Source organism: Sciurus vulgaris (assembly GCF_902686455.1).
Source record: "Sciurus vulgaris genome assembly, chromosome: 4".
NCBI classification, from domain to species: domain Eukaryota; kingdom Metazoa; phylum Chordata; class Mammalia; order Rodentia; family Sciuridae; genus Sciurus; species Sciurus vulgaris.
The window spans coordinates 148,689,644-148,709,742 of NC_136464.1; the positions used below are offsets into that span (position 1 = coordinate 148,689,644).

General features: G+C 38.7%; 1 long non-coding RNA gene across 2 annotated transcripts in view; it reads left to right on the forward strand.

Moving 5' to 3' along the window:
• Positions 1 to 16,363, forward strand: part of LOC306660497 — a 44,360-nt gene extending 27,997 nt beyond the window's left edge. For both annotated transcript variants that reach the window (XR_013763650.1, XR_013763651.1), the window contains exon 3: positions 11,500 to 16,363. This is a non-coding gene — a long non-coding RNA (uncharacterized lncRNA). The remainder of the gene's footprint in view (positions 1 to 11,499) is intronic.
• The last annotated feature ends 3,736 nt before the right edge of the window (positions 16,364 to 20,099 follow it).

Here is a 20,099-nt window from a genome sequence, read left to right on the forward strand (position 1 = left end):
GGGGGTGGCAAGGTTCTGTCCCTGGCCCCAGAGGCCCATCGTCAAGCAGATACTACCATTGATAACAGCGTGGTGGAGACACCGGTCTGTCTTCTCTTTGGCTCCAGTACACACCCTGGAGTTCAAGCCATGCGAAATCATCCTGTTATTAAGGGCCTCTGATCCAAGCACACTCCATTAATAAGGAATGTGTCCCATGTTAAAGCCCTGAGAAACACAAAATCTCATACTTCTGCATGCACTTTTTTTTTTTTTTTTGGTACCGACGATTGAACCCAGGGGTCTTAACCACCAAGTCACATCCCCAGCCCTTTTTTTTTTTTTTAGAGACAGGTCTCACTGAGTTACTTAGGGCCTTGCTGAGTTGTTGATGCTGGCTTTGAACTCACGATCCTCCTGTATCAACCTCACAAGCCACTAGGATAACAGGTGTGCGCCACCACGTCTAGCTCTACGTGCATTTTTAATGTGAGCTAAGCACCTTTTGCTCAGACCCTTGGTGAAAACCAAAGAAAGGGCAGTAGTAGCAGCAGCCTTAGCCAGTCCAGCCTCTGGGAGGGTTCTGGGTGCAACTGGAAAGAGCTGGATGTTTTTCAGTTGCATTCAATTCTGTGGTTTAAACTTCATGCACATGTCTTAAATGTCTTGACTCTTATCTTTATGTTATGGCATTCCTATCCCCAAAGAATCGCATTTTTACAATTTTGAATTTTTTTAAAATTAAAAATTTCATTTAATCAAACAATTCTAAGAACTTGAACAGGAAAAAAAATAACCTGGTAAATCATTTTTTTATTTTGACCTTTATTTTGACCTTTTTCTATAAAAAGTATTCCAATGATAGCCTAGATGCCGAGCCATTTATTAAAAGAGTTAAGGCAATATAATTTTGTGATTAAAAATAAAAATAAAGTGGAATAGAGAAATTCCTCATAGTTTTTTGTTTTACTTGATTCAGAGATTGGGTCTCAGAAAGGTTTCTCTTATGATCACTTTCTTTCATTAATACTCAATACTGAGAAGGATGAAAAGAATCAAGAGACATAATTGATTCATGACACTAGCTTTATTTGACTAAAGAATGTCCCAGATCTGGTAAGTTATTCTATAATGCTGTTTGTAACAAATTTAAAGAGCTTGTTATTATCCAAGTGTATCAGTTATCTATTGCCACAGTAATGCTATATAACAAGCAAATACAAACTTTCAGTCACATGCAATAAATATTTCTAGCTCCTACATTTGCTGTGGTTGGCTATGCAGTTGGCCATGCTGCCCTTGGCCACACATGTCAACACATCTGGGGTCAACTGATTGTCATCTGAGCTAAGTTGCTCTTGTCTGTGATGATTGGGGCAACTTGATTCTGCTCTACCTCTCTTTTTCTCTAGCAGGCGTTTTCTCAAGCAATGGAAAAGGCACGGACCATTTCAAGTCTTTGTGTCACTTCTGCTAAATACTATGGGACAATGCTAGTCACATGATTGAATCTAGTTTTAAGTGGAGGAACAGGTTACCTTATCCACAGTGGGAGGACACCACGAAGTCACATGGCAAAGGTGTAGTTAAAGGGGGGGGGGCAGACCTAGGACCATGATTTCACTGTCACAGTAGGTGATATGATTCCTGTGGGCTAAAATCAGTATGAATCATTTACCAAGAGCCAATATCCACTGCATAGCCTACCCTGTTGCTGAGTTGTGCAAGGAAAGTCCTCACCTGGTGGCAGGTCTCATAATCAATCCAAGGCAGAAGAAATGATTTGATGTTAAAAGGTGGCCAGAAAGACTATGTCAAGATGGCAATCTTCCAAAATCCATCTATAATGTAATCCCAATCAAAATTGATCTATAATGTAATCCCAATCAACGAGTCCTGGCAAGTCATTTTTTAGAAATCAACATACTGTTTCTGTAATTTATATGGAAAAGCAAAAAAAAAAAAATTTCTTCTTGAAAAAGAAGAACAAACTTGGTTTAAAGACCTATCTATCAAGTTCTAGTAATCAAGAATGTGAATGTTGATAAAAGGGTAGACACATAAGTCAATGGAATAACTGAATCTAAAATAGATCAGCAAATATAAGGATAATTCATTGACTACTAAGGAACCCAGAAAATGCAATGAAGGAGGGTAGTTTTTTTTTAAAAACAGACAGTGCCAAAACAGACATTCATATGGAAAAACATGATCCTCAACTCTTTCCTCACCTTGTATACAAAATTGGTTCAAAATGAAACAGACCTTCATGAAAACCTAACAATAAAATACTTTCTAGAGGAAAAATAATATTTGCAACCATTGAGAAGTTCTACTTTCTTAACTAGGACACAAAATAATGAATCATGAAGGGAAAATAATCAGGACTTCATCAAAATGAAAACACAGCTCTTTAATAGTTATGGTTAAGAAAAGAAAAATGAGTGGACAAATCACAGACTGGGAGAAAATATTTTCAGAACACATATACTGTAAAAAAAAAGCCTTATATCCAGAATATGTTAAGAACTCTGGCAAATAAAAAAAATCAGAATCCCAATAAAAAATGGGCAATAGTACTGGACATTTCACCAAAGAAAATATATGGAAAGCAAATAAATAGATGGAAAGATATTACATTATTATTTATAAGGAAATGCAAAATATTAACAATAAAATAATACAACACATCTTATTGATGCTAAATTTTTTTTGTAGACCTTTATTTTATTTACTTATTTTTATGTGGCAAAGATTGAACCCAGTGCTTCACACATGCTAGGTTAGTGCTCTACCACTGAGCCACGAACTCAGCCCGACAGCTAAGATTTTAAAACCACAAGGTCAAGAGCTGAGGAGGGTGCAGAAAAAAAAATGGAGCTCTCATATACTGCTGTGGAGAGGACCAATGGTACAACTATTTTAAAAACGTTTGACAGTTTCTTACAAAGTTAAATATCACTTACATGATGGAGCACTAAGAGTAACCCCAGATTACTCTGTCTCTGTCAGCCATGTTTTCTGCAAGAAGACTGTGGTAAATGGACTAGCATCTTCTCTCTCCAAGAGCAGAAGCTGCTACTCAATTCAGCAAATTATTACATTCAAGAATGTGGGACCATTGCCTCCGGGGCTTCCAAAATTTCAAGAGAGTTAAAAGTATGGGTTTATGGGTAATTGTTCAATATTTAAAAGTCAGCAGCTAATTCACAATTACTGAAAACACAACGTGGGTTCATTTGTAACTTTTGCCTTAATACTTTTAAGACTAATTGCTACCACTGGTTGTGGAATTCTGCGTGGATGTGACCCCTGAGCAATAGAAATAGGATCAATACATGTAAATCACAGAGAAATAGGCTTAGATCCAAAAAAAGAATGTATTTTCTAATAATGTTGCTCCAAAATAGAAGGTAGAGGGGTGAGTTTCTGGAGATGCCCAAGTGTCAGCTACATGATTTCTCTGCCAGAACAGTGTAAGGAGGTCCAGGTAACTGATAGATAGACTATCAGGCTCCATAGCTCTCTTGGTACCCAGAACTTCTTCAGGTCAAAAACCATTGTATTGGAAAATTTGAGACAACAGCCAGGCCCCATCGGACTCCTGGCCAGACTGACTGAGCCCCGTCTCCAGGATCCCTCAGCCCGACCGATCACTCCCTGCCTCTGGGGCCCTCACATCGACTGACTACTCCCTACCACCAGGACCCCCAGACCAACTGACTGCACCTATCACCGGGACCCCAGACCGACTGATTGCACCTGGCCTCCATGATCCTGCAACCACACCAAACACACCCAACCTCCAGGATCCCTGCCTGACCAACCACACCGTGCCTCCAGGACCTCCAGCTGACCACGTCCACACCCTGAGCTGCAGCTCCCCATTTGCCAAATAGCCCCTTCCAATACATTTGGAAGCCAGAGCGGCCATCTTGGATAATCCTGGAAGCAGTAGCTCCGATCTTTAGGTGGGGCAAAACCCATCCTGAGATGCCTGCTGGAGACTTGAAACTCATTGTCAGGTATACCTCTCATGCATCAGGCTATTGAAGACTGGGAGGTTTCATTACTATATGACTATTGTACTGTAGATATTCTTTTTTCTCTTTATTGAAAAATTTTAAGTTTTTATTTTTTTTACTGTTCTTGCTCTCTTTTCCCTTTGTTTACCTGTTCCCTCACAGTTTCTTTCTCCCTTTTTTGCATACTAACATCCAATTTCTTTTGATTACACTCTCACCCTTTCTATTTTCTAGAACTTCTGTATATTCTTTTCTTATCCCATTAACAGCTACATTCTACATCCCTGTGCATCTTCTTTGTCCTCACTTAGAAACTGCAGACTTTATTGCAAATCTGTTTGTTTTACTGAAGACAATTTTTGAACTCATTCTGTTTATTACAACAATTTTGTTATTGTCCTCATAGGGACTATTTGGTCTAGGATTGCATAGTGTCTGAATTGGGCACTGCTAATATTTATCTCCCCTTAAAGAAAAGGTTTTGGAAACCTATAGGGCCACTATAAACCTATAGGGGGAAATATGTCATACTCCAGATCTGCACTGCTAGAGGGGAAGATACATGAACAACACGAAAAAACAAGGGAAGAAAATGATCCAAACAAATCATATATTAATTGATTCCAATAACAGTATGTTAGAAGAAATGTCAGAAAAGGACTTCAGATTATACATGATTAAGATGATTCACAAAGCAAAGGATGAGATAAGACAGCAAATACAGGCAATGAATAATAATACCAATAAGCTGAAAGAGCAACTGCAGGAAGCAAAAGATCATTTCAACAAAGAGATAGAGATTCTAAAAAACAAACAAACAAACAAACAAACAACAAAAAAAAACCCAAATGGCAATCCTTGAAAAGAGGGAAACAATAAACCAAATAAAAAATTCAATGGAAAACATCACCAAAAGACTAGACCACTTGGAAGACAGAACTTCAGACAATGAAGACAAAATATTTAATCTTGAAAATGAAGTTGCCCAAACAGAGAAGATGGTAAGAATGGTAAGAAATCATGAACAGAATCTCCAAGAACTATGGGACATCATGAAAAGACCAAATTTAAGAATTATTGAGATTGAGGAAGGCATAGAGATACAAACCAAAGGAATGAACAACCTATTCAGTGAAATAATATCAGAAAATTCCCAAACCTGAAGAATGAAAAGGAAAATCAAATACAAGAGGCTTACAGAACACCAAATGCACAAAATCACAACAGATCTGCACCAAGGCACATTACAATGAAAATGCCTAACATTCAAAATAAAGATAGGATTTTGAAGGCTGCAAGAGAAAAGCATCAGATTACACATAGGGGGAAACCAATACAGAGAGCAGCCAACTTCTCAACCCAGACTCTAAAAGCTAGAAGGGCCTGGACCAACATATTTCAAGCTCTGAAAGAACGTGGTTGCCAACCAAGAATCCTATACCCAGCAAAACTAACCTTCATATTTGAAGATGAAATAAAATCCTTCCATGATGAACCAAAGGTAAAAGAATTTACAAATAGAAAGCCTGCACTATAGAATGTTCTCAACAAAATATTCCATGAGGAGGAAATGAAAAACAACAATGGAGGTCAGCAAAGGGAGGAACTACCTTAGAGAAAAGCCACTCAAAGGAGAAACCAAGCCAACTTAAAAACCAAAAATAAGCCAAAATGACTGGGAATACAAATTATATCTCAATAATAACCCTGAACATTAATGGCCTAAACTCATCAATCAAAAGACATGGACTGGCAGAATGGATTAAAAAGAAAGACCCAACAATATGCTGCCTGCAAGAGACTCATCTCATAGAAAAAGACATCCTCAGACTAAAGGTGAAAGGATGGGAAAAAACCTACCACGCACATGGACTCAGTAAAAAAGCGTGGGTTTCCATCCTTATATCAGATAAAGTGGACTTCAAGCCAAAGTTAGTCAGAAGGGATAAAGAAGGACATTTCATACTGCTTAAGGGAACCATAAATCAGGAAGACATAATGATAGTAGATATTTATGCCCCAAACAATGGTGCATCCCTGTACATCAAACAAATCCTTCTCAATTTCAGGAATCAAATACACCACAACACAATAATTCTGGGTGACTGTAACACACCGCTGTCACCATTGGATAGATCTTCCGAACAAAAACCAACCAAAGAAACCATAGCACTCAATAACACAATCAATAACCTAGACTTAATAGACATATATAGAATAGTCCATCCATCAACGAGCGGATTCACTTTCTTCACAGCAGCATATGGAAGCGTCTCGAAAATAGACCATATGTTATGCCACAAAGCAGCCCTTAGGAAATGCAAAAAAATAGAGATACTGCCTTGTGTTCTATCAGATCATAATGGACTGAGAGTAGAAATCAATGACAAAATAAAAAACAGAAATTACTCCAACACCTGGAGACTAAATAATATGCTATTGAATGAAACATGGATAACACAAAACATCAGGGAGGAGATAAAAAAATTCTTAGAGGTCAGTGAGAATGATGATACAACATATCAAAATCTCTGGGACACTATGAAAGCGGTACTAAGAGGAAAATTCATTGCATGGAGTGCACTCCAGAAAAGAATGAAAAGTCAACAACTAAATGACCTAACAGTACAGCTCAAAGTCCTAGAAAAAGAAGAACAGAATAATAGCAAAAGTAGTAGAAGACAGGAAATAATTAAAATCAGAGCTGAAATCAATGAAATTGAAACAAAGAAACAATTCAAAAAATTGACAAAACAAAAAGTTGGTTCTTTGAGAAAGTGAACAAAATAGACAAACCCTTAGCCACACTAACAAAGAGAAGGAGAGAGAAAACTCAAATTACAAAAATTCGTGATGAAAAAGGAAATATCACGACAGACAGCAATGAGATACATAACATAATGAGAAGCTACTTTGAAAATCTGTATTCCAACAAAATAGAAACTACCGAAGACATTGACAAATTTCTAGAGACATATGCTTCTCCCAAACTGAACCAGGAGGACATACACAACTTAAACAGATCAATATCAAGCAATGAAATAGAAGAAGCCATTAAACACCTACCATCCAAGTAAAGTCCAGAACCAGACGGATTCTCAGCCGAGTTCTACAAGACCTTCAAAGAAGAACTCATTCCAATACTTCTCAAAGTATTCCAGGAAATAGGAAAGGAGGGTACCCTACCAAACTCATTCTATGAAGCTAATATCACCCTCATACTCAAACCAGGAAAAACACATCAAGGAGAGAAAATTTTAGACCAATATCCTTGATGAATATAGATGCAAAGATCCTTAATAAAATATTGTCAAACCGTATCCAAAAATATTAAGAAAATCATGTACCACGATCAAGTGGGTTTCATCCCTGGAATGCAAGGATGGTTTAACATCCATAAATCAATAAATGTAATCCATCATGTCAATAGACTTAAGGATAAGAATCATATGATTATTTCAACTGATGCAGAAAAAGCGTTCGACAAAATACAACACCCCTTCATGCTCAAAACACTAGAAAAAATAGGGATAGTAGGAACATACCTGAACACTGTAAAGGCTATTTATGCTAAGCCGATGGCCAACATCATTCTTAATGGAGAAAAACTGAAACCATTCCCTTTAAAAACGGGAACAAGACAGGGATGTCCTCTTTCACCACTTCTATTCAACATTGTCCTTGAAACTCTAGCCAGAGCAATTGGACAGTCTAAAGAAATTAAAGGGATAGGAATAGGAAAAGAGGAACTTAAGCTGTCACTATTTGCTGATGACATGATTCTATATTTAGAGGATCCAAAAACCTCCTCCAGAAAACTTCTAGACCTCATCAATGAATTCAGCAAAATAGCAGGCTATAAAATCAACACGCATAAATCTAAAGCATTTTTATATGCAAGCGATGAAACAGCTGAAAGGGAAATGAGGAAAACAACTCCATTTGCAATAGCCTCAAAAAAAAAAATACTTGGGAATCAATCTAACAAAAGAGGTAAAAAAATCTCTACAATGAAAACTACAAAACATTGAAGAAAGAAATTGGGGAAGACCTTAGAAGATGGAAAGATCTCCCATGTTCTTGGATAGGCAGAATTAATATTGTCAAAATGGCCATACTACCAAAAGTGCTATACAGATTCAATGCAATTCCAATTAAAATCCCAATGATGTACCTTACAGAAATAGAGCAAGCAATCATGACATTCATCTGGAAGAATAAGAAACCCAGAATAGCTAAAGCAATCCTCTGAGCAGAAGAGCGAAGCAGTGGGTATCACAATACCAGATCTTCAACTCTACTACAAAGCAATAGTAACAAAAACGGCATGGTATTGGTACCAAAATAGACAGGTAGATCAATGGAATAGAGGACACGGACACAAACCCAAATAAATACAATTTTCTCATACTAGACAAAGGTGCCAAAAATATGCAATGGAGAAAAGATTGCCTCTTCAACAAAGGGTGCTGGGAAAACTGGAAATCCATATGCAACAGAATGAAACTAAACCCCTATCTCTCACCCTGCACAAAACTCAACTCACAATGGATCAAGGACCTTGAAATCAGACCAGAGACCCTGCATCTTCTAGAAGAAAAATTAGGTCCAAATCTTCAACTTGTTGGCTTAGGATCAGACTTCCTTAACAGGACTCCCATAGCACAAGAAATAAAAGCAAGAATCAATAACTGGGATAGATTCAAACTAAAAAGCTTTCTCTCAGCAAAGGAAACTATCAGAAATGCAAAGAGGGAGCCTATAGAGTGGGAGAAAATCTTCGTCACTCATACTTCAGATAGAGCACTAATTTCCAGAATATATAAAGAACTCAAAAAACTCTACACCAAGAATACAAATAATCCAATCAACAAATGGGCTAAGGAAATTAACAGACACTTCACAGAAGAAGATCTACAAGCAATCAACAAACATATGAAAAAAATGTTCACCATCTTTAATAATAAGAGAAATGCAAATCAAAACCACCCTAAGATTCCATCTCACCCCAATTAGAATGGCAATTATCAAGAATACAAGCAACAATAGGTGTTGGAGAGGATGTGGGGAGGAAGGTACACTCACATTGCTGGTGGGGCTACAAATTAGTGCAGCCACTCTGGAAAGCAGTGTGGAGATTCCTCAGAAAGCTTGGAATGGACCCACCATTTGACCCAGCTATCCCACTCCTTGGCCTATATCCAAAGGACTTAAAATCAGCATACTACAGAGATACAGCCACATCAATGTTCATAGCTGCTCAATTCACAATTGCCAGATTGTGGAACCAACCTAGATGTCCTTCAATTGATGAATGGATAAAGAAACTGTGGTACATATATACAATGGAATATTACTCAGCTATAAAGAACAACAAAATTATGGCATTTGCAGGCAAATGGATGGAATTGGAGGATATCATGCTAAGTGAGATAAGCCAATCTCAAAAAACCAAAGGATGAATGATCTCGCTGATAAGCGGATGATGACCATAATGGGGGGTGGGAGGGGGGCAAGAATGGAGGAAGGAGGGATTGTATAGAGGAAAAAGAGTGGTGGGAGCGGTGGGGGGGGGGAAGGAAAAATATAACAGAATGAATCAAACATCATTACCCTATGTAAATGTATGATTACGCAAATAGTATGCTGTTACTCCATGTACAAACAGAAACAACATGTATCCCATTTGTTTACAATAAAAATAAATTAAAAAAAATGTTTCCTTCATTAAGGTTTCAGTTCACAGTGGGTTGGGTGTTCAACGTGAGGTGTTTGGTTTCACTTACCATGTCACGCATGGAACACATGTGTGTCTCTTCTGGTCTGTTAATAAGATGTTACTGGGATGTCTTTTCCAAAGGACAATGTTCCTAAGGCTGTTTATTGCTATTTTATACTTCCTATCTCTGCATTTGGCCTTGCCCTGTATTGGTCTGTGTTCCAACCCCACCCAGCAAGGATCAGCGTGGCTTAGCTTTGCCTCTGCTGGTAATATTTTCTGTGAAAATAAATGCACAGAGACTCTGATAATTTACACATGTTCAGAATTGACCATAAGGAGAACCAACACTTCATTATATACTTAAAAATTACTATAAATCTGGGATCTGGAAATGAAGAGTTTATCTTTCTCTGAATTCATATATTTGCTACTACTGGTGTTTTTCTGTCCCCATGAAAACTAGCAGTATAACACTGAAATGTGACTATTTAGGCATAAATAATTTGGTCAATTAAACCAGATGTATCAATTAATTCAATGACAATAATAAGTCAAACACTTAACTTTGGCTTCATATGAAAGCATTAAAGACATTAACATCTGTTTTATTTTTGACTGTAGTGTCTGGTCCTCATATATCCATCTAACACTTTCAGTAGATTTTGACTTTAATATGAAAGTTGCCCACATCTTCAGATCTTGGAAGGCAGATTTTAACCATTATTCTGAGAATGATTTCCCTTCCATAAGAAAGTGAAGGAAAAGACTGCTTTACATTAAACTGCTTCTTTTAGCCATGAAGATAAGCCCCAGCTATTCTCAGATGCTGAAATATTCTGGTCTGGAAACTCTGTACTTCTTGGTTCTTGGCTGGAAGCTGCAATCACACTAAAAAATTTATTTGAATGTTCTTTTATTCAATTGCTGGTTTGCAAAGTCTAATCTGTCAGTGGAACTAACGTTAGTATCAGGACTTTTCATATGCAAGGCTTTCATTAGGCATTTAACATGTACTATCTCATTTAATCCTCCCATCTACTCAATGGGGTGGGCATTGCTACCCACATGAGGAGTGGGCTCTGAAGTCTAGTATCAGATTGATGAATAGGACAAAGGGCAGTTGGCTCCAAGTTTCATATATTTTCTACAGCATAATGAAAATGATGGGACAAAGAAGAGAAATTATTATAAACTTAGGTAATCCGAAGTGAAATTCAGGAAACCAATTAGGAAACTATCTTCTTGGATCATAATTCCAGTTCCACATTAAACTGTAGAAAGAGTTGAGTACAAACATCTGGTGATTAGCCTCAAAGTAAATCTGTGAGGCAGAAAGTCACTGAGTCCTGTCATTACAGATGGTACCAACCACTGACTTTGGCCTTTAACTCTCAGATTGATCATCAGCAAATAACATCCGGCCATGTGCCTCCAACAGTTTTGAGTGAACTTTGGGATTTTTCTCTTCTTTGATTTGTACAAATGGTGTGTGCTCTCTCTAGTAATTCCTATGAGCACTCAGAGCGGATATTCCCAAAGCTGATATTCCAATTCTGCATTTATTTTTCCTTGATGTTCAGACAGTATGTTGAATCAACTTTCCATCAAGAGCCTTTTTAGAGCTTTCAACTAAGAAGTTCGCAGTGAGAGCTGTATTCAGTTCAACTTTCTCCCTTGCTTCCTTCTCTTACCCCCATATACTGTGTTAAAAAAAAAAAATCCTTTTGCATCAGCATTTATGCAGCAAATAATTTTTTTTCTCTCATCCAACAGGCACATTTGGATTTACTATTTCACTTGAACAGTTGGTGTTTACTGGCAGCAACAAGAACAGAATTTATAGCAGCAAATGGAAGCTGAACTTGCACGCTGGCTTTGCGCTGAAGAACTTTGTGTTTGCCATTTCCTAATTGTGAAAACAATGTGTCCAAGATTTCGCAGTCATCAGCATTCTGATGTAACGATTTCCATCTGCTCACAGGAAAAAATTTAGAACCTCTATCTCTTTGAATTTAAGTCAAATCCAAAGCAAAGGTAATCGGTTTAGAAGGAAGTTGGAAGACAGGAGAAATTCAAACTAAAAATATTCTGAAAAGTGTCCGTAACATCCGCTTTCCCAGAAGATAATGTTCCTGAAGGGCAAATGGGGGTAGGTAGGGAGAGAATTCTCCATGATCTTCTGAATGGAAGTGGCTAAAATTGGAATAAGATGACAGAATTACTTTAAGGTGAGAGAAGATAAAGACAGCAGGATGATTGGTGAGGCATTCCAATTGAAGGTAAAAAGGAGTCGGAGATCCACAGAGACCAAGCAATTGGAGAATCCAAGGCACTGGAAGCCAACGACGTGGTAATAAGAAGCGGTTTAACATCCCATCTTGTCCCATCTGGCACTAAGAATTTGGCACCGGCTGTTGAAATATGAAGCTCCTGATGGCCCTTACACGCTTTCAGTGACCTTCCTCATTCATTAGCCAGGAGTTGAAGCAGAAAGAAATGTATCATAATATTTCAAATGCTTGGTTTGCAGTTTTCCCTATTGATTGATTCAACATTTATTGAGCACTATATTGAATGTTAGGAATGGAATTTGGTGCTGAGGCTGTGGGGTCACATGCATTTCTTGGCTGTCTATTATAGATAATTAAATGAGAAACATAAAATAGGCATAAATGGTCCTATTTTGAGGTGTTTCAGCTCAAAGAATCCATAAAGAAATCTTTTCTGTAGCTAGACATATTTATGCTTTGTATTAGTCTTTTTATACTTTGTATTCATTTGTTTTCTTCCTGAAATGAGAACGGAAAGAAAGCAGAATTATAGAAATAATCTCATAGCTGCCCTTCACTCTATGGAATAAGTGAGCTCTTGGCAGGGAGATGACTCTATCCAGGATTTCACAATCCCTGAAGAGCAACAGCATTGTGAATACATTAGTTCTTGGAGCAAAAGTCATAGCCCTTCACATAGTAGGTCTTCAATTAATGGATATTGACTAACCAAACAGAGTCAGCTGGATGAAATTGTTAAAGGCTACAACTTCATACCTACAGGAGGCTCTTTCAGGGCAGCAACACAGGAAGGGAAGTGGGAGGGAGTGGCCTCCCATCTGCCTGCCTTCTCAGCTCCCCCATCATTCAGCAGATGTGCAAATGACCCAGATTCTGCCCAGCTGTAAACCTCTAGTACTGGGCAGGAGGATCTGCTGGTCCTGCCTCCACCCTCACCGTGGTTCTGTCACAGAATTGCCACTCCATCACCTCTTCACTTCATTGCTATGCTCTGTGGGAAATCCAAACTGTGAAATCACAAAACCCAGAGAGGAAGGGGTTGACTACACTTACTCCAGCTCCACAGTTCCAGTTCACGTCATTATTGCAAGGACTACTTCGGGAAGACAGAAGAATCCTGCTCCCCTATGAGCTGGTCCTCACCCAGAACCATGGAACACAAGCTCCCTTATCCCTCACTGCCCTGGGTCCCACCATGGCCAATGTATAGGGCTGGAAGTGTCTTGAATAGCTGTGTGTTTTCTGATCTCTTTCTACCTTGGTGGTGATTTCTCTCTCTCTGGGACCTCAATCCCCTCTCCTCCTACCCAACTTTTGTCAGACCAACTCCAATCTATTTAACATGTTTTAAGAAAGCAAAATCTAAAATGAACAGCAACTGTGTTCATACATGTGTGGAATGGGATATTAAAATGAGACTTTCCTGTTGGATCAGTGTTCACGGAGGCCTGAGCTGAGAACAAAGGTTAAGTGCCCATCTTTTCTACAGAGATGATACTCGCTAAAGGATGACCCCAAAATGATCCAGAAGCCCTGAACCCTTCACAATCTTAGGGATATGAGAGGAGGTTTGTGGATTGACGAGGAGGGTAAGAATTTCATTAGAGAGAACATTTAAGTTGCTGCAATACTTCCTCTTCCTCTGTTTCCCCCTCATCTTAAGCAACATGGTGTTGCGGGGAACTTCAGAGAATTACTACAGAGCTGATTCCTGGACTTTGGGGAACATAGGGGTGTATTAATTTCTATTCCAGCTGAAATAAATGAGCTCAAATTTGGCAGGTTAAAAAAAACAAAATTACTATCTCACAGTTTTGTAGGCCGGAAGTCCAGTGGGCTCAGCTGGTTTCTCTCCTTGGAGCCCTACAGGGCTGAAGTTAAGGTGTTGGCAGAGCTGCCTTCCCTTCTGGGGGCTCTAAGGGAGAATCCATTTCCAGGCTCCTGCATGTTGTTGGCAGAATTCAGTTCCATTCCGCTGTTGGACTGAGGCCCCTCTTTCCATATGGGTTGTCAGCTAGGGCCGCCATTGGCTCCTTATAGCCTCTCTCTGATTCTTGCACGAAGGCCTCAGCGTCTGAGCCAGCAAGAGTGTGTGAAGCCTTCTCACACTGCCATTTCTCTCTGACTTCAGTTGGGAAATGTTTTCTACGTTTAAAGGTAATTATATTGGACCCACCTATAATCCAGGATAATCCCTCCATCTCAAAATCTGTTACCTTAATCATATCTGCAAAGTCCCTTTTGCTGTGAATGTAAACTTCACAAATTCCAGGGATTAGGGCAAAGTTTTGAGGGGACATTCTTTAGCCTACCACATTGAGATTGGTACCTGAAAAAGTCAGAGGGAGGCCACTGAGCAAGAAGGGGGGGCTGTAGCTGGAGAAGTTGCACTTCTACCAATCCTGTGATAAAAAGGCTGATATCTCTGGGGACTCTGGGGAAGGGAGCTGTTCTCAGCCTGGATTGGGGGTGCACTCAAGAGGACCACCAGGAAGCAAAGCCAAAAAGAAGTTAGAGGTGGGACATATGAAGTTAGGAACTGAGGGGAAATCATAAGCAGCCTGCTGGAGGAGACATCTGTTCTGAGGAAACTGCAGTAGGAGTTCCTTCATGGTTGTTCCTGAGGAACTCTAAAAATGCCCCATGACAAGCATCAGCCTGCAGGTAACTTCTGCACCCAGAAAATTGCAACTGTGCATTTCATGGCTAATGCTGATCTGATGCTAGAATATTCAAAGGCAGCAGATGAATCAAAAAGAGTGGTAGAAAAGCAGGGTTGGAGTGATGAGCCCACTCGACTCTTCTTCCCTGTCCCTTTCTCCAGCTGGAGCCATCTGAGAGGGTGGGTGGAGGAAACTTTGAGTTGAGTGAGCAACTGAAGCTTTGATAGTAGACTGAACTGGACTTGCAAGATCTCAAAACACAAAGTGTTTGTCAATACCAGAAAGTGGCATGAAGGTTATGGATCTAACTAGGATTTAATCTCCAAATGGGGAATCAAGTTTACCAGGCAGTTGTGAGAATGAATAAAGTTGTTTTCTGCTTGCTTTTTTTCGTTTATTATATTAGATGTCTAAATGACCCCACTCTTCTCTAGCAGCTCCTGAGCTCTGATTACCAATGGCTGTCTCAGGGAAGGGCCTCACATCTCCATTAGAGAACTCAGACCTTGTTAAGTTAAAAGGATTGATTACAGATCAACAGTTGCATTTGCAAAACCAAAATATTAAGTTTTTATGTGAGATACTATTTATGTAAAATAATGCCCTCTCATTACCATATTGAACACAGTGAATTCTTGGATAACTGGTGCTGTGTAGAAAAAATATTTTGACTGGCCAAGGACAGCGCGATTTTTTGATGTGTGATCTTTGGACTACATTTTCTGTGATCTCATGGAAAGAGCATCAGACTAGCTGTTCTAGAACTGGGTGTCCCATAACTCCATGCACATGGGAAGGTCATTCATCTCCTTGCGCCTCGGTTTCTTCCTGTGTGAAATGACAACAGAACTTCTGCCCTGCCTATTTCATAGTATTGTAGGGAGAATCAAATGGCATGATGGTCATGAAAATGTATTTCTAAATCATAACCAGAATATACAATAAGGTTTAATTAGTAAGTGAGCTTTGATATATAGCTAAAACAGTTTATACGTTTTTAAAGAAATCTAGGACACCATGCCTAATGGACTCCTTCTGGAAGGTGATATATTCAAAACGGTGACAACAGGTGCCTCGAGGCAGAGATTTGATGAGAGTTATGAGCAAAAGAAAGACTTATTTTTTACTAGAAGCCTTTTGTATCTTTCGAGTTAAAACCATGTGTATACATTCAAACCAATAAAATTTAATAACCATTTGAGAAGTTGAAGAAGATATATTTGTTCTTAGTAACATATTTAAACATAATCTAATCTTTCTGTAAAGGGACATTTTAGGATCTTTATTGCTTCAGGGTTAAATGAGATGATTTGGTTGATGCAACTAGCACATAACTTGGCACACAGTAGGTGTTCAGAAAGTGGTAGTGCCCTTGGCTTTGAGGTCATCATTATAACTATCAACTCCCACTGAGTGAGCTATATACAAGGATAGAGCTAATGGGATGCTGGATATTAGAAAGTTTATTGGGTTTTATGGGATGTTGAACACAGATGGTAAGTAGGATATGCCAGAAGGTTGATGAATCATGTGGTAAGCTAGTGGAAAAGGTGAGTGGAGCCAGAAACAAGCCAGAGAGGGCAAGGAAACAACAGGTCTGGAGAAAGGCAACTACACTCATTATATCATGTAATCCACTTTTCAGTTGCTGATGTTTCCAGAATGTTAAGTGCATTTTGCGAGTTGGAGTTATTCTGATCTTCATGCTATTAAATGCTTATTAAATAACAAATAACTTGAAATCTCATTAGCTAGACTGTGGAACTTTTTTTTTTTTTTTCAAATTTATGATTTCTCCTCATTTTATGGTGAGGAGCAGTGAGTCCATAAATCAGAACACTTTATGGGAAGCTGTAACACCTAGCCCTAATGCCAAGACTGAGAATCTGATAGCATAGCTATTAAAAATTAAGACCCCAGAAAGACTGCAGTTCATGCTAACAGGAATGCCCAAGGCAGCCAGACACCATGTCTCCCTTTTGGTTTTAATGTAGTTTCATCAGTTTGGCTATTCCGTTATAAAGTAAGCACCTAGAAGACGCTTACAAAATGGGAAAAATGAAAACAGAATCATAACTGGAAAGAGCCACCCCATGCAGAAATCACCATCAACACTAAGACACTGCTGACATTGCTGAGACAGTTGTGGGTCCATTTAGAATCTTGCTACTCAAAGTGTGGTTCCCCAACCAGCATCCTCAGTATCACCTGGAACTTGTTCCCAGTGCAGAATCTCAGGCCTTCCCTTTAGACCTCCAGAATCAGAATTTACTTTTGTGAGTCCCCTGGGTGATTCCTATGAACATCAAATTTTTAGAAGGGGTGATTTAATGTAAAGGCAGAAAGATACTGATGAAAAGGAGGCATGCATTTTACCAGATAACAAGAAACGGTCAATTTCGGATTGTTCTTGAGAATAATTAGTAAATAACTTCAGCCAAAAATATATCATGGAAATTCTTTTTTCTTCCCTGCCAAAAAGAAAATAATAATAATAAAAAAAAAAGACTTCGAGGCAATAAAACCATTTAAGGGCCTCAGGACTTGAAAGAAGGTCCTAGAAGAAGAAGCAGCTCAAAGATGGAGACTCTAACTCTTGGCAGCTAATTGAATGTAGAATCCAGCGAACCCTGAAGGTTTCTCATTCTGGTGACTAGGAGAACAAAGGTAAAAGCTGAAGAAGGGCATCTTCTTATTAGGAGGTGCCAATGAAATAGAGACTCTTGTTTACAATCTAGGACGTTTAAGTCCTAGAAGTTTCTTCATGGGATTGTGTGATTTCTCAATCACTGATTCCATTTGACACCAAGAGTTGCTTTTTCTGCTTTCTACCCCACCCATGTTGTCCCCTGATTTAAAAGACTTCATCTGTCAAACACTGTCCATTTCATGCATTATACTTTTATTTTCTCATTTTTGTGCATTAAAGTGCTTGTGATTGATATAAGATAATGTGTGTAATCACTGGGGTTGTTATAATCTCAGATAAAAGTGAGGAAACTTGACCATTTAGTTGATGCATAACATTTCCCATATATGATTTTGGTTAGAAAATAACTCAGGGATTTACCCTTAGTGTGAACATGAACAAGAATCCAGTGCTAATGTGGGTGAAAATTCCCAGAGCTGCCAGATGAGAAGAAGAACTGAAGACAAAGAGGGAAAAATCAAGAAGAGTTTGTTAATGTTTCTCCCGAGTGCCTCCCATTGAAGAACTCAATTCAGTTTAAGGAAAAAGAGGAATGAGTATCCACAGCTGGGAATGCTCAGACATCTCCCACTAGGAAACAAACCAGAGAAACAGGAGACATCAGCAATCAGCTGGTGACTATTTTGAATCTTGGCAATAATAAAATAATGAAAAAAAATCTGAACTATCACTTCTAATGTGGAAGGTCCTCATCATTCTTATTGTAGGGGGTTCAGGTTAAAATTCATTACAACAAAAAATTTCTCTTGGAAAGTGCCTATATAATATGTCAGACTATCAGGACTCCAGACAGCTTTATGCTACATTTTTGGTGATTTAAGGAATTCTGTTACAACAGATGACATTTCTGCAAGTGGAAATTTACTTATGTGGAACCAAAGTTTTAACTCCTTCAGTAATTTACAGTTGAGGGTGGAAATTCTTCTCAGGCATTTTAACTACAATGATTTACTAACGTTTTCAACTAATGAAAAAGTGAGAAACTCAATAGAGTAACATTTTTAGGTGTAGAAACTACATAAAAGAGTGGCAACTCTGGAGACTGGTGTGGCAGCTGTTAGGTGGGAATGATTATCTGGGTCCCAGCTTGAATAGGCAGAGAATGACTCTTTGAATCTCTATGAGGGTCTAGGAGTAGCCATCTTGGGTTTGAGTGATGCCTGTAGATTTTCATGTGTTACCACAACTGGGTGAATATGCTACTGTGATTCAATGTTAATAGGAATTAATATGTGGTTTAGTGAGCAAGTTAGAACTGTTTCACATTAGAATGACTTTACAGCCGACAGTTTTATAAGGAGAATGGAATGAATTGAATACAGTCACTTCAATTAAAATATCTTTTTATATTCTCTGTGTTCCCTCAGAGCTGATGACAAACCTAGAGAAGCATGTTAGAACAAGTAGACCGGAAAATTACATTCTTCTATTTCTCACTTTGTACAGTAGGCACAATTCAAAGTACTAGCCTCAAATATCTTTCAGTTTTCTTTTTTGCCTTTCTTCCCTTCTTAGTCTGTTTTTTGTTGCTATAACAAAATACTAGATGCTGAGCCATGTATAAAGAAAAGAGATTTATTTAGCTCAGTTATGGAGTCTGAAAGTTCAAGATCAGGCGAACCCATCAGTTTGACCCCTGGTGAAGACCTTCTGGCTACATCACAACACACTGGAAGGTGTTACATGGCAGAACATGAGATGGGGGTGAGAGGGAGAGAGAAAGATTAAGAGAGATTGAGAAAGATGTCACATAACAAGACAGGTGTGACGAGTTCACAAATTTGACGCCATGGAAATGTTATAGGGCAGTCTATATGGGCAATGATTAAACAGACTCCATTTTACCCTGAGACTCCATGTTATGTAGAAAGTGCTTCTCCTGGGGAAACACCCCACCCCTGTTCCCATCATCAGTTACTTAGCATGACGTTTGGCAACACAAAATGGCAATGCTTGTACAATGAAAAATTGTTCTCTTTTTGATTCCTATTTTCCTAAACAATGTACCATGTCAACAGTGATTGTCTAGATAGTAATAACCATTAATTAGCCATTAATAACCATTCTTTAATTCGTACCTAAGTAAGGTCATTTTGACCCACTTCCCCCTTCTGCTGATGATTTTAGATCTCATGATGTTAGTTTGTAATTCTGAATCATAGCAACAGACACTTATGATTAATGTACTGATTTATGGCATAAAAACCCCTACAACCCTATGATCTGGACTGTTCTCCCAATAGCCATTTTGGGGGCACTGTGTGAGACAGTCATCCGGCTAGCTCATAAAGATTCTCAAATTTGGACTTCTCAGTGGTGATCGGTCTGTTCTTAAAATTGCACCCCACAACACAGGAAGTAAGGGACTAGGGAGGGGTGAGGTTCACTGTTTTATATCAGTGAATTACTTCTAATTGGTTCCAAAGGGAATTAATTCACTCCTATGAGACCTGATCTACTCCCACAAGATAGTATTAATTCATTCATGAGGGAGGAGCCCCCATGTCCTAAACATTTTGCCCTTAGGTCCTAACTCTAAAATGTTCTACCACCACCATTAATTACCATGCTGGGAACCAAGCTTCCAGCACATGAACCTGTGGGAAAACAAACAAGCAAACAAAAAACATATCCAACCCATAGTACCTTCTTCATGCATCAGCCAAACTTGGTAAAATTATTTAAAATAGAACTTTTGTGAACCTAATG